The sequence below is a fragment of the Penaeus chinensis genome, chromosome 1 (genome assembly GCF_019202785.1).
Source record: "Penaeus chinensis breed Huanghai No. 1 chromosome 1, ASM1920278v2, whole genome shotgun sequence".
NCBI classification, from domain to species: Eukaryota; Metazoa; Arthropoda; class Malacostraca; order Decapoda; family Penaeidae; genus Penaeus; species Penaeus chinensis.
In genome coordinates this window covers 2041601-2051367 of record NC_061819.1, presented here as the reverse complement: position 1 = coordinate 2051367, position 9767 = coordinate 2041601, and positions in this window count along the sequence as shown.

The following is a 9767-nucleotide window of genomic DNA, read 5'->3' as shown; positions in this document are numbered from 1 at the left end:
TTAACAACAGTAATAACAAAGAGGAAGAAAGGAAAACCAAGCAAACTATGCAAGGTAATTCAGCAGACCATTTCCATAATGTTTAATGTAAAGCTATGAACTATTTGTAGTCGCAAGCACTGAACTGTAACATGCCTCGTCACCCTACCTTTTTCATATATCTACTCCTTTACTCACCGTTTCATTGTCCTGTTTGGTCTTTTCACTTTCTCTCTCTCTCTCTCTCTCTCTCTCTCTCTCTCTCTCTCTCTCTCTCTCTCTCTCTCTCTCTCTCTCTCTCTCTCTATCTCTCTCTCTCTCTCTCTCTCTCTCTCTGTGTAATCTGTTTTAACAGTAGTTATGAAAAAGAAAGACTACAGGGTATACAAAAACAACTATTTACATTGTGTAGAAAATAAAGTGAATATTAGAAGTATTATATTTTTTTCATGCATGGACTTCTTTAACTATCATCTCGTTTAAGTTCATTTATGATAATGGTAGAATTACTAATCATGCTACCACACACACAAACACGCGCGCGCGCACGTAGATCACATTGGTTAATTTCATTACTCCATTTTAGTTACATTTATACAAATTTACTGTTAGAAATGAGAATGTAATTACTGAATGCAGGTGGGATGTTTCATTGCTTTTCCAAAATAAGAGAGATGTAGAGTAGGTGGTTCTCATACCGGGAATGGCATCCACCTGGATCAAAAGTTAAGTGATTCATCAACCTTTGCGAAGCATAAGTATAAAGATTTACAGATATGAAATATCGTTTCATATCGTGGCTTAATAGTGATTATTTAGCAATACAAGTTGCTTAATTCACAGGCACCAGCTGTCGTCAGATGAGAAATCAAAGAAGGACGAAGGTGTTTGAAAACTCGGCCTCAGCATTTGCCGTGGCTAATAATCCTCCCACCCCTCTCTCTCTCTCTCCCCTCTCTCTCATTTTCTCCCTTTCTCCCTCCCTCTCTCTCTCCTTTTCTCCCTCCCTCCGTCCCTCTCTCTGTATGCCCAGCCACAGCAGTAACCCACAGGCGACAATTTCAACTTCTCGCGCCTGGGCGGGGCGCGTACCGCCGACCCCACGGATGAGAGGCCGACACGTTACCACTGTACTAGACAACAGGCTAAAGAGAGAAGGGAGGTAATTTTCTATTCATATGATATAAGATTGGTGTCTTCAAAGGTGCTCTGTAAAGTTTATCAATGTTTCATTGTCTGTATATGTGTATATATATACATATGTATATATGTATATATATGTATATATATGCATATATATACATATATATATATATAAATGTATGAATATATATGTATATATTTTCAACAGTCATTTATTCCACTACAGGAAATCGGCCTCTCTCAGTTCATTATTTGAGAGGTTAATTGGCTGTCTCACCGTTGCCTGATTGGATGCCCTTCCTAATCAACTCGGGACCATGAGGGTCGGAGTCCAGTGCTCTAACCACTGGACCATCATAGCAGTTATGTGTATCTATATAAATACATATATATATTTATACATATATATGGAAGGTTAGGAATCTTCCATGAGTGTTAGAAAAGCGAGGGAAATCACGGGCGCACGGCACAAGAGGAGAGAACCGTGATGACGGGAGCTCTTACGATCAGGTGAGGGTGCTGAGGAAGCGAGCGGGAGGCTGTCCCCGGGGCGCTCTCCCACTCAGGGGCGTCGATCACGAGGGATCTGCGGAGTAACTTTGGCCCGTGTGGTTTGGGGGGTTATTTGGGTAAGCAGGGCTTGTCGTTTATATTTATCTTTTTTTTTTTTTAAACGTCCCAATGAGTAATTTAGAAACATAATATTTTAGTAGAATGTGTAACATATATCTAAAATGAATATAGATTTAATGTATTTTCATGTAAAATTAGAAATAATAGAATACAGGAAATTTTAACATGAGTTTACTTAATCTCTTCATTACAGGGATTGTAACTTTAATATTCTTGAAATGATTAATTCAGTTGAAAGAGATATGTTTCCCTGTTTATTTTCCAATAAAACAGTGGAGGGGGTGGCGATCATATTTTAATAGAAATCTAATATTCTTTTGATCTATTTAGATTTCGATATATATACATATACATATACAAAGACATGAATAAATAAATAAGATATATAGAGAGAAATACAAATCCAGCAGGTCTCCTCCTTCAATTATATAGGAGCTCTTGTCATCTCAGATGCTCGTTGCGAGAAGGAAATCAGACGCAGAATCGGACGAGCAAGAGATGCATTCTCCAAACTCCGGACCATCTTAACAGACGGCAAGCTCTCAATGCAAATATAAATCAGACTCGTTAAAACCTTTGTCTGGTCGACTCTATATGTTGCGCACCCTTACACCGAGCGAGTGTCCAAGCCGGACGGGGACGCGAGCTTCGAGCCCCAGCGGTAAGACTGAAGACAGGCAAGCTCGAGGTGGACCGATAAAAACATTCCTTGACAATTTTAAATATTTTGATGCCTCAATGCTAGACAACATGAAACATCGCGCTAAGTAGTTCGCATTGGTGATGGCACAGAAAGATAAGATATACACTTATATATATATATATATTTGTATCTATATATATGTACATATTTATATTTATATATATGCGTATGTATATATATATATATATATATGTATGTATATATATATTTATATATATGGACGACCACCTTCAGTCGTTGTCGGCTATGGCATTATTGTCTCTACCCTCTTCCGTATAGGTAGAGTCAATGAGTGGTCGAAAGAATGTGAGGAGCAAGCTGTTGCCCATGTAGCATGCTCTCTCCACGCAACGAACGGCAAAGACCGATATGGTTTGGCACCAGCGGGCGTTGCAGAAGTTGCCAGAACGCCTACTACTTGGATTTAAACCTTATATACTATTTGAACTGCACCTTAAATCTATAGGACAGCACCTTGACCGTCCGTGACTTAAACGACAGTGACTACCTCATCAATTATATATATGAAACAGTGACCGTCAACGGCCAAGACGAGGTTGCGATTATTGATACAGGTTCGTCAGAGTACATGATAGGTCCCATGGAGTTAGCACAGAAGCTGAATTTGCCATTAATAGATGTAACTCACCTAAATAAATCTATGTAATACATAACAGGCAGTTCGCTTGTGTAGTTCTGCAGTTATTTTTTTCACATGAAGATGAAAGATCGTGAATGGGGACTGGCTTAATACACTGTGGATGACACCAGCTCTAATTTCACTGTAGGCGCGATGGCTCTACGCGGAGCGATAATACATCTTAATCACGTCCTCATCCTCCTCCTTCCTCCTCTTCATCCGTCCTCATCCTCATCTTCATCCGTCCTCATCCTCCTCCTTCCTCATCTTCATCCGTCCTCATCCTCCTCCTTCCTCATCTTCATCCGTCCTCATCCTCCTCCTTCCTCATCTTCATCCGTCCTCATCCTCCTCCTTCCTCATCTTCATCCGTCCTCATCCTCCTCCTTCCTCATCTTCATCCGTCCTCATCCTCCCGCCAGTTCGATGTCCGTGGCGACGCGGCTTAACTCTCCCAAGGGCTTCCTTCCTGGAGCAAAGGCGTCCCACGGGTACTACACCAACTTCACCACGTACTGCAGTCGTTTCTGCCGAAAACAGAACAGGTATTGACTTCAAATTACATGACATATATCGACTGCAAAACGTGGTGACGACGAGTTTGTGTAATATGTTTGGTTGTAAATATTATATGTAATTATTTTCTTTATGTAGCAGTCAATAAAAGAGGTGTCTAAAATCTGTCATTCTACAGGACTTGCATGAGGATTAAACAAAACCCTACGGCCTAGGCGGTATACAAGCGCTGTTAGATGCCGCTCGCACGCAGTTTGGCAAGGGTAATATAACATAGTCAGATATGAAAAAGCTTTGTCATCGCAACGTGTATATACACTTCACAGACATACTCGCGTCGTCAAACGATGGCTGATAGACCTCGCAAAATCTTAACGTGTGATCTTGCGAAACTTCCAAGACAAAACGATAAATCTGCCTGTTTGCTTGTATTCGTGGATGTGTTTAGTCGTAATATGCAAGTAGGACCGTTAAAGAGTAAAAACAAGACAGAGGTTGCGCACGCGCTGCGATCGGTTTTGAATACCGAGGATGCTAAAGGTTTAACTCACCTCTTCACCGATGCAGGGCGAGAGTTTGTAAGTAATGAAGTGAATTGTTTACTGCGTGAACGAAACGTGCGGTGGTAAACAACCCATTCGAAAGAAATGAAACCAAGAATTGCAGAGAGGCACACCAGAACCCTCAAGGAATGCATTTATAAATATTTAACCTTAAAAAATGCGCTGAAGTATATCGATGTTCTCCCGGGCATTATGTCAGCCTTTAATGCGGGTTTGAAAGGTGCTGCACCAGCGCAGTGGCAACGTCTCTTTCGACACTCATGCTCGCTCATTGCATGTACCAATAAAAGAAAGGTCGATCAACTGCTAGCCATCAGACATGATGCACGAACACCCAGTCAATGCCAAGAGAGTTCAAATGATAGCAAAAGTATAACATCAAAGTGACATTGAATTATCCTGGTCTGCCGGGGCCTCGGTCGCGCTAAGATCACCATTTAATATTATTACACTCTCATTTCACTTAAATGTACAATTTGCTCTTTCAGAGAATTTTTGCTTTGCTCTTGTCCTCAGCGGTTCATTGTGTTGTTGCCAAATTGACGCAGCTCTCTCTATTACAGGGAAACCTATATTCATTGATGTTACGATATATATATATATATATATATATATATGTATGTATATATACATATATGTGATAATCCGCATCTTGTAATCTGTACGCTTTAATAAAAGGAGAAGGTACATCTGATTGCCAAATTCAGGGTTCATCAAGAGATGCAGAGAAGTGTTTTTTTTGTTGATTATGTATGAGTTAACAAGGTAAGGTATATAAGGATGAGCCAGATATGCGAAGCTAAACCTCGCCCGGGCTATGCCTGTGAAGGTAGCCCGGCCTGTGCCCACTAATGGCGACTCGATTAGAGAGTGTCAACCAGGTGTTAGATGTATCCTTTCATTTACTTGAGATTTGCGAAGTATTAAGTCCAACGCTGTTTAATGTATTAATGTACATAATAGCTTTATAGAGACGCCATCGGAGCGCTCAGCCAATAATATGCGCATATGATGTGTTGATGCAAGGGTATACACAGCGACGTTTACAGGCTGCGCTGAACTAATTTATTAAACTTGCTCAAACATTGGGGCTGGTTGTCAGTAATGAAAAGTCTGAGTTTCAGAGCAACCAAAGGGGTAAGATGAGACCCGTGTTAAAATACACAGGTGAATGTATTGACATATAAAAATCCGTGTGTGTGTGTACACTGGCTTTATTGCATGTGGTAATTCATGTAGTATCCAGCGTAAAGCACGATTACTGCTGGTCAGAGCACTTGCTTGTGGAATAGGAGCAGGGACCCTCACTGAGACAAGTCTACAATAAGGGTTCTGGTGGATTCGGGAGGCTCCGAAATCTTCAGACCATACAGATTAAAGCTATGCGAACAATCCTCGCGTGTCAAAGAAATGCCAGATAATGAGAGCAGAGACCGGACTGCAAAGCATTTTTGATCCGCAGTCGGGAAGAGCTGCACTCATTTGTGATGACCATCTACATGCCCAGAAACTTAGCGATGACGCCAGCATCCTTCAGGCAGAATCATTTGAGTTACGATCAGCACTTGCACATGCAGTCGTCCGTATAGAGTCATCTGTATGCATATTCACTGACTCACTTTCTACAATTCACACTTTACAGAAACAAGTCCACCGTGACAATATTGACCTAGTAACATCCACATTAGTCAAGCTTCAATAAGCTCCCAGCAGGATAAGTCTGTTCACCCCATGTGGATTCCCAGCCACGTCGGCATACAACAAAACGATATAGTCGACGCTGCTGCAAAGGACAGCCTCCAACATCATCACAAGCCAAGCATCTGCCAAATCAAATTCATCGCCAAGAAGACAGCTTCACAAAATGCAAGAGTTCAACATCAGGTCTGAGTTCATGCAGGCTCTCCTTTAGAGAACTGGTACAAGACCGTCACAGAATATGACACAATACCCATCCTCGCTCAGTGTCAAGGAAGGACGCAGTGATGATTCACCGGCTTCGTCTCGGCCTTCGATGCAACTGGGAGGTTGCCGAACGCTTGCCTAAGGAATGCATTCATTGCCTGACAATTGTTAGCCGTTATCTAGCCCATTATCTTTTGGACTGTATAGCCTACACTGAAGTTCGGCCACAGGGATTCATAGAAGTTCAAGACACGGACAGAACAAAAAGATTCCATAGCAGCGATGTGCGCAAGAACCAAGCTCGAATCAGAAAAGTCTCTTCTGTCCATTTCCATTACACGCACTCCATGATAACAATTTTTTAATTCATATATTGCATTTTCTATGAGTGCATTACACGACTTGAGTACAACAATAAAATAGATGTCATCTTAATGATACTATACTGATAAAGTAACAATAACTGGGAGGCAGTAGCGAAACCCAGTCTACCTCATCATCTGAAGTGAATTATAAAAAATAACAAAAGCGCTGGCCACATCTCTCACTTATTTCTTTCCGCTGGCCCCACTCATGAAGCTGACGGTCGCGGCTGCATTGATCTCTCTTATTCTCTGCATTCTCTGGGTTAGATGGCGATCGACTGTGGGCTTTGGAACGAGACTTGACTCGCATTTCTTATCAAATCAGAGAGGTAAATGCATTTATAGTGGGCGGGAGTAAAATGGAGAGAATATTACCCCCGGTGCGAGATTATTTTTTTCTTCTCTTTAAGAAATGTTTTCTTCAGAGACACTTCCTTAGTTGCATATCGATATAGCTTTAACCTATTAATATAGCTCTTCTCCGTGCTTAATTTTTTCTTAGGAAATTTAAAAAGAAAACTCGGCAATGCAATTCATTTGCTATTTATCTAGTTGTAATATAAAACCCAAACGACGTTTTGGTTTTAGTGCACAAATGAACGATAACACATCAACAAAGCGAGGTGTGAGAGGCTGCTTTGTCATGCTGGGGGGGGGGGGGGGGGGGGGGGGGGGGGGGTGCATGACATCAATCGTAATACAAGAGTTGCATTTATCAGGATATCCAACCCAGCGGACGAGGTTTTCTCTCTGCTTTTTGGTTCTGTTCCACCGAGATGATAGGAATGATAAGGAGCGCAGGATACTTCCTTGAGGGACTCTGCAATGAGGTTCAGTCCCGTCGGATAATTGATTATTTAATATTCATTCATAATCATTTAGTTGTTTATTATCTTTATTTGGACGAGCCCTCTAGAAGCGGAGGTCGATGAAGGAAGAGAGCCACGTCACCCAGCTCTCCTGAAATCCTAGGAAAATAACGAACGGTATACTCAATGAGCTTGATTCCCTTCCATAAGGTCGGTGATTACTTCCAGTTTTTTTTCTCTCTCTCTACGTTTAAGGTATTGTAACTGGCAGGGTACTGTGACACGTTCCTTGATGTTTTGGCTAATTAGATGCCTGCCTTCCATATATTTCTTAGCTGTTATTCTGTCGAGGACCTTGCTAGAGCAAGGGATGGGCGTATGGTAGTAGAGCGAATCAGACGGGTTTGTTTTGAGGACCGGAATTATGATGACTCGCCACCTTAGGGGAAGAACCACTTTTGTGTGTATAAGTAATCGTGTAAACGTATTCACACTCATACTCACACATGTATATCAACAACAGTCTGCCTCATACCGCTGCATGGCAAAGGCTGCTCATAATTCCTACATAAGAGGAAAAATATTCGGAATACCGACCTGCTGACGTACATGTATATACAGTATATGTCCATGCATATCTATGTATGTATATTTACAGGTAATAAATCTTTCAATACCCTCTTAAACAAGTGTGTTCTAATTAACATGAGGAAGGTCGAATTCGTTGTATGAGTTGTGACATTTTTTACATAGATGATTGGAAAGAGCAGGGCATATAATAAAGGGATTTTTTTTTTTTTTATATATAAGGGGGGGGGGGGGCTGCGGTTGAGACTGGTAAGGGAAGAAAACTGTTAAGTCGATGATGCCAAACGGAACAAAATCATTAAAACAACTTGAAGAGGAAAAGAGAGCGGGACAAGCAAACACTCCCCAAAAAAGAAAGTGAGAGAGCAAGGAAAGAAAAAAGACAATGTAAAAAAATAGCAACACGAAAACCTGGAGAAATATGGAAATAAACAAACTCACACCACGCACAAAAAAACAAAAAACAAAAAAACAGCAGCGACCAAAGGAACAGGAAACAACAACACACTCAACGACATACCTAACACATAAAACAACACGAACACTTCAACCATCTGTCGGCAAACTTACTCGACCATGATGCAGCACCAGACGAAGCGAGCGAAGTACGTGACTCTTTCTAAACCTTCCGCGTCACGTCTCAGCCCCAGTGTCGATCCCTAGGCTTCAGTGAGGCTTCAACCGTGGTGCATGTAGTGCTGTGTGACTTTCAAGGGGTAGGTAATGCAGATTTCGGAGCTTCGAGTTTTTATTTTGCTGCTTCTTTAAGCGAGATGTTTCGGCTTCGCTAAGTGGTCGAGCGAAGCAGAATCGCGTTTCAGACAAGATAATCTGGTTTCGTATCTATCATTAACGTGGTTTTTGAAGCGGGATTTTCTGGGTAAGTAGCAAAATTAATATCTATCTATCTATCTATATATTTATGTATATATTTTCGTGTTCGTCTGTGGAGGTAGGGTGTGGCGGCGAAGACTTGTCTCTTTATACCGTATTTTGTGTTTATGAATAGAGTGGATATACATACAGATATTTGAATACGCAGACGAAGATATAGGCAAGCATTGAAATTTCAAAACTTTTTCTTTTTATCTCTTCACACACACACACACACACACACACACACACACACACACACACACACACACACACACACACATATATAACAAACACACCATTGTACACTTACAGGTCATAAAGACGCACACACAGATATCTATATCTATATCAATATATCAATTTCATTTAATTTTGGTTCCATATCTAATGTAACAGCGAATTCGTGTTTTTAATATGCACACATGGAGCAAAGTCCTGCATAATTAAAATTGAAGAAAAGTAAGGCAGAACTACATATATGTAGAATATATGTGTATCATATACTTAATGTGTAATATTGATGATATACAGAAGATATGATCTTGATAATACAAAATATGATATTGATGATACACTGAATATATAACTTAGATATTCACAATATATAGTATATATTATATACAAAATACACAGTATGTCCATACCAAGAAATTTAATCGGGAACAATTTTCCAAAACGATAATGATATGGAAATTAAAGTCCTTTTCTTTTATATTTCATTTTATACACATTTCACCTACAAAAAGAAAAGGTAAATCATCGGATAATATAGTATTTAGAAAACAACATATTGGCTCGCGAATGTATTTGTCAGTGACTTGCCTGCTGTCAGAATTAGCATAAGCTTAGCGAAACAAAGCTAATGCAATAAAACCCAAGAAGAGGACATTGTCTGGCCGTCGTTGCGATCTCAGCTAAACGACTGGTATGATATTAAGAACAACAACATTTGTCATGCTTTTTTAAAAGAGGTATTTGCTTGTACAATAGTCCGCAAAGAGGGTAATTTGTTTGCGATCTCGGGTAAACAACTGTGGACTTTTTTAA